The sequence below is a fragment of the Rousettus aegyptiacus genome, unplaced genomic scaffold, assembly GCF_014176215.1.
Source record: "Rousettus aegyptiacus isolate mRouAeg1 unplaced genomic scaffold, mRouAeg1.p scaffold_m13_p_9, whole genome shotgun sequence".
In the NCBI taxonomy this organism is placed as follows: Eukaryota; Metazoa; Chordata; class Mammalia; order Chiroptera; family Pteropodidae; genus Rousettus; species Rousettus aegyptiacus.
The window spans coordinates 79,901,155-79,907,177 of record NW_023416312.1 but is presented as its reverse complement, the minus strand read 5'-3'; the positions used below and the strand labels follow the sequence as shown (position 1 = coordinate 79,907,177).

The following is a 6,023-nucleotide window of genomic DNA, read 5'->3' as shown; positions in this document are numbered from 1 at the left end:
AGTTTTGTTGTTGTTGCTGTGTTTTTATGTCTATTTATTTATTTATTTATTTATTTATTTATTTATTTAATCTCCAGAAGGTCCATTTGGTTCTTTTTTTAAGGTTTCAATATCCTTGCTCTGCTCATCTAGTTGTTTTCTCAATTTCTGAATTTATCTGATATGACTTGTTTCGGGACTCACCGTTTTTTTTTTTTTTTCCCCCAGAAGTACCATCCTGAATTCTATGTCATTTAAGTTGCATATTTCTCTGAAGCTTATTTTCTGGAGACTTTTCTTTTTCTTTCAGAGATGCCTTGCCATCTTGGTTGTTCATGGTATTTAATGGACTATTTTTCTGCCCTAGGTATTAATGGAAATGTATTCTGCTTTTTATCCAAAAAGAAGTTTTATTATATAAAGATGTTTCTTTAGCCTGTTACAGAGAAGCCACTTTTTAATTTTTTTTTTTTTTGGTGTCCAATAGGTGGCACCTATCCCTTCTTTATACAGGGCTTTAAATATGCCTTTTTATTTTCTGATAGATTTTTAATCACACTTGCTACCCTCAGTTTCAGTCCCTGTCAGTGTTAGCAACATTTTTGGTAGTGTTTTCTCAGATTCCCCTGGGGCTCCATGGTGTTCCATCTTGAAGGGTATGGGGTGAGCCGCCCTCTGGGTTGGTGGTTGGAGGCTGTAGCTCAGCCTTGGTTTTGCAACTGCAGCCAGTAAAAATCAACTGTTTTTTTTTTCTCTGTCGTCGCTTCTCTGCTTTCTGTCCTGATCACTGGGCCCTGCAGCCAGCCAGCCACGGGGAGCTCGCGAGTTCCCAGTCGGGGATGTTCAGGGAACTCACGACACAAACTTGCCACTCCTCTCTTTCCCCTCCTCATATAGGGAGCTCTAGCAGCTGCGAGACAAGCTTCTTTATTTCTCCCGGTCCATTGTCCAACACCCGGAGTTCTGACCTGTGCTAGCTCTTATGCACAAATCCCATGCTCAGACGTGCTGTGTGCAGTTTGGTTGTTTTGTTGTTGTTGTCGTTGAGCTTTAGATGCTCTGCTTATTGTTATTTCAAGGAGGGAGATGTGGGGATGTCTCTAACTCTGCCACGTCTCCGAAGTTCGCCAAAATACTTTCTTTCTTAAAGGAGCGATTCAGACAAACCGTTCATGTAGAATACATGTCAAAATTTCATAAATTTTTTGCGTTATTTATAGGTACATTATTTAGATTATTCTTTATAATCATTGAAAACTATTAAATTTAAACAACATGAATAAAGTTTGCCCATATTTTTAATTCATTCCACTGTGACAAAGAAACTTCAAACAAGCAGAAGTCAAATGAAATGTGTTGATTAATTTCCCTTTTTTAATAGATGAAGTGATACTATACATTCAGTTGCTATTTTGATACCCTCCTACTTTTTAGAGACATTATTTTTCACATATATAGATTTTAAGGAGAAAAAAGTAACAAGAGTATACCAGATAAACATTTCATGACTCCTAAATTATTCTCATGTAAACTGATAAAACTTCTTGAGAAACTGTAAAGATAATAAAAATGAAAATTAAGAATCTAACCCTTAAATAGAGTTAATACATTGTTCATTTAACCTAAATTACAGTTCAGTTTGGACATTTCCTTATTGATTTTCTGTCTTATTGATGTATCCATTTCTGAAAGTGGAGTATTGAAGTACTTTTCCTATTATTTTATTTCTGTATTTTTCTCTCTTAATATATTAGTATTTATTTAATATATTTAAATGTCCCAAAGTTAGGTGCATAAATATTTATGATAATTATGTCTCATTAATGAATTGACCCCTTTATCATTATGTAATAACTTTCTTTATCTCTTGTTATCATTTTTGGCTTAAAGTTTTTCTTATCTGATATATCTATAGCTACTCATGCTCTATTTTGATTTCTACTTGCCTGGTTAATTTTATCCATCCCTTCACTTTGAGTCTATGTATGTCATAAAAGCTGAAGTCAGTTTCTTATATCTTGTTCTCATTAGCACAGATTTATGATTTTTGCTATATATTATGTCATTTATATCAAATAGGAGGAAAAATTGTTACAAAAATACATTTATATTGTCATTTGTATTTACCTATGTAGTTACTTGTACTGATACTTTTTTTTCATTAGATTTCTTTTACTATCTAGTATCTTTCATTTCAGTTTGAAATGCTCCTTTTAGTATTACTTATAGGGTAGATCTTCTAACAACACATTTCTAAGTTTTTGTTTATCTGGAAATATTTTAATTTTTCATATTTTGAAAGATAACTTTTTAGATATAGAATTCTTGATTTCTGTTATTTTTAAGCATATTGAATATGTTACTGTAGTTTTCAAATTTGAAATATCTATGTATCTCTTTTATTACAATTTTTATTTCTGTATATTCTCTATTCAAGGAAACATTGTTATCATGCTTTCTTTTAGTTATTTTAGGCATTTTTTTTCTGTTCCTAGAATATACTTAAAATAGGTTATTAAAATTTTTATCTAATAATTCCAATATCTGTACTTCCTTAGGAACAGTTTCTATTGACTGTTTTATTTCTTATGTATAATTCATACATTCTTGTTTCTTTGCATGTCTTATAATTTTTGTTGATAACTGCATATTTTAAATAATATAGCAACACTGAAAATCAGATTATCTGAATCTTCAGGTTTCGTTGTTGTTGTTGATCTTTTCACCTGTTTAGCGACCTTGCTTAATTCTATATTTATTTATGCTTTTTCTTGTATTATTGCCAGAGACCAGCTCCAGCCAATCCCAGGGCTGAAGGATTTGTGGAGTTGGCGAAGGAAAAAGGACAGGCAGCGAGCCTTGATGCAAGGCAGTTTTATTTTTTTATCTCCCCGAAATGTAGAGGTACAGGTTTTTAAGCCCAAAATCCCATTCTTCATTCTGTCTATGCACAAAGGTCTAGGTCTATTTTTTTTTCTATTCATTACCTGTTGACCCACAGGTTGGGTATGCAAGCGGGGTTACAGAAGCAGAAAGCTTGTTTAGATTGTTATGTTCCTATAAACAAAGGCCTATGTTCCTATAGTGATAGTCAAACAGTAATTTCCAGTAAGAATCATTATTTCAGCCACTACCTTCCCCCCGCCCCCGCCCTGGCCTTTGTGGGCCTAACAGGGGCCTTGCATGTAAGCACTGACACAGTGGCCTGCTCAGAAAGTAAGTCTTGCTTTCTACTTTGATCAAGTTGTTTGATTAATTCCTTATTACTCCTATTTCTTTGTGCCCCATTCTTGGAAAAGTTGCCTTTCCCTCTAACACTCCCCTCCATTCCCAAGGATGGAACAGTAATTCCCAATATAGACAATACAGAAGAAAGCAACAGGCACAGATGACTCTAGCGTCGCTTGCTTTGCAAGCGACGCTGCACTCTGGCTGCAACTGTGTCAAACAGCCTGAGGTCTGTGGCCTGCAGCATATTTTCAATGAAATAATTACTCAGATAACTTAATGGTCAGCTTAATGGTTGGACAAATATTTCATTAACTGCCTGGAACCAATAAATCTTCCATTCCTCACTGATGAGCTTTGTGTGTATGTTGGAAAACACTTTCGCCACTCCCAAGGCTTAGTATTCTTATTGTTTTTAAGGGACATTCAGATATATGTCTTCTTTTTTCAGAGTACAACAGCATTTAATGGTCAGAAACAGTTGTACAGTGTCACAGTCAGCTACAGAAGCTGTTTTGGAGGACAGGACCCAATACTTGTCCACACTGGACAAAATAGTATTGGACATGAGCTGGCATGTAGCTAGGGTCATGTCTGCATCCCTGCAGCCTGAAGAGAAACCACCATCTAATGTTATCCAGCTACCACTCTAGTCATCAGAGAAAGGATATAAACCCTAAATTTAAGAAGAACCCCTTTTCCCCAGTGTCAAATGTCATGAGGATATGAGAGTTATATTTTAGGGGAAAACCTATGTAATCTGTTAACAGAGCTCAAAAGGGTAGGCATTACATCTGTTCTCAACTTCCCAAAGGATCTCACTTTTCAGCTTCTTCATTTCTTCATCAATGTTGGAAAAATTCCCCTCATCTGTGGACAGGTTTTCATGCATGGTTGTCTGCACCTGGGCCAAAAGGGTGGTGTTATCTTTGAGGGAACTAACACTAATCTATTGTGGGATATCCAAGTATGTCAGGAGCTGACCAAACTATGGTTTGCTCATGCAGCTGCTTGATGGCAACAAGTCTCTGCACCAGCTCAGGAAGGGTAGAAGCAATGGAGCCTCAACATTGTTTGGTTTCATATTGCTGGCAGGCACACTTTGTTTTGTGTATCTGCATCTGCTACAGAAGCTTTATGATTGGCAATCTCATTCACCTTGACCAGTACACTTTGTAGCTGAGCTTATACTTGGTCTGAAACTGTAAGGTACTGTGCTCCTAAACTTTGCCTACAATAGCTCTTTAGTCTCCATAAGGCAGGCTCCTTATAGATTTGCAGAAAGGGGATTCTGAGGATCTTGATCATAGTGTACAGTTCCTTCCAGCTGTTAGGCACTTCTCAGGTTCTGCAAATTTGGCAGCTTGAGAGATCTTATCCTGCTCAGGTCAAAAATGTAGTTCATAAGTGACAACACTGCTATCTGGGTCCCACTTGTGGTCTTTCCCCATGAGCCAGTCTCTTTACTGTTCTTTGTTGCTTCCAGCTGCAGCAGCAGGTGCTTAGAGCTCTGTTGGGGTCATTAAGATTAATAGCTGCATCTGGTCCCAACAGCTTCTCCAAGTGGGAAGCAACCAGACACTGCTTCAGGGATGCCAGCTATTTAGCCAGCATAACAGGGTTCAGCTTCTTTTAAGTGGTTGACTCCTTCACTGTTGTTGACTTTCTCAACTTCAGTTGTCAGCTGTTGGACCTCATGAAGTAGTGGCTGATATTTCTACTAGGGTATCTCCTTCGCTCTTAGACCCTTTCCAAGCATCTTTTATTCTCTGGATTCATATCTGGTCCTTTTGTTTTTCCAATATAATCTAGGAAATCAAGTTATTTATCCCCACTCTCTTGTCTTTGAATTTTTCATAGGCAGCATTGGCATTGACAATGATTTCCTCCACACTTGTGCTCATCTACTATTCTGCATCAAACTCTGGTCATCCTCAAGTTGGCCACTGGATTCAAACATCTGGCTCATTCCTGACAGTTCAGGAAGGTAAGCAAATTTAGGGTCTGCCGTGGTGGTGGCAGGCTGAGTTAGGGTCCAGAGCCTTAGCGGAGCCAGGCCCAGTGTTCGGGTAGGGAAGAGGCTGGGTTCAGGTCCCAGGTTAAGGCAGCAGCAAAAGTCATTTACAGTTCTTGAATAAATTTTCTTCAGACTATTGCAACCTTTTTGTAGGTTATCAGTGCTATTTAAAAACTCTGCCATAGCCACCAATTCTTGCTTGTACAGAGCCTCGAGTTGAGCCAGTATTAAGATTTTAGGACAGTTGTAAGTCCATCCTGTGTAGGCCCACAGCCCTGAGTATGTGCACAGCACTATACATGTACATGATATTCTAGTTTCCCAGAAATATGTTGAAGTTTTTTAAAGGCTCTTTTGGACATCTCATTCTCCAACTTTTCCTTTTAAGTTTCATTATTGTCGTTGTGTTGTTAGCTTGTTGTTTGTCCCAACTATTATTTCCATCTCAGACAGCTGTGATATTAAATAATTACCACTGAATATTTTTAGAAACATGCTTAGCAAAAAAGAAAAAAAAAAGCATTCATATCGAGTGAGCTCTGATTCAGGTCATACAGACAAGCTTTACAAGTGAAGTTTTTTAGGGAACTGTGAGACAGGTCTCCTGATGATAATTCTTTAAAATTGTGCCCTTCAAAGAGCTACAATCTCATTCTGATTCTTCTAGTGCCTGCTAGGCTATTGGTTTTCAAACTAGCATGCACCTTTAGAAATGGAGGTAGAAATAGGGCAAGGTAAAATGCTATAAAAGACATCTTACTGATATTTTGCTGCTAATCTTGAATTAATGTTCTTCAAT

At 37.2% G+C, this 6,023-nt stretch overlaps 1 pseudogene; it reads right to left on the bottom strand.

Moving 5' to 3' along the window:
- Positions 1 to 3,970: 3,970 nt before the first annotated feature.
- On the bottom strand, positions 3,971 to 5,407 carry LOC107518560 (annotated as a pseudogene).
- Between the last annotated feature and the right edge of the window lie 616 nt (positions 5,408 to 6,023).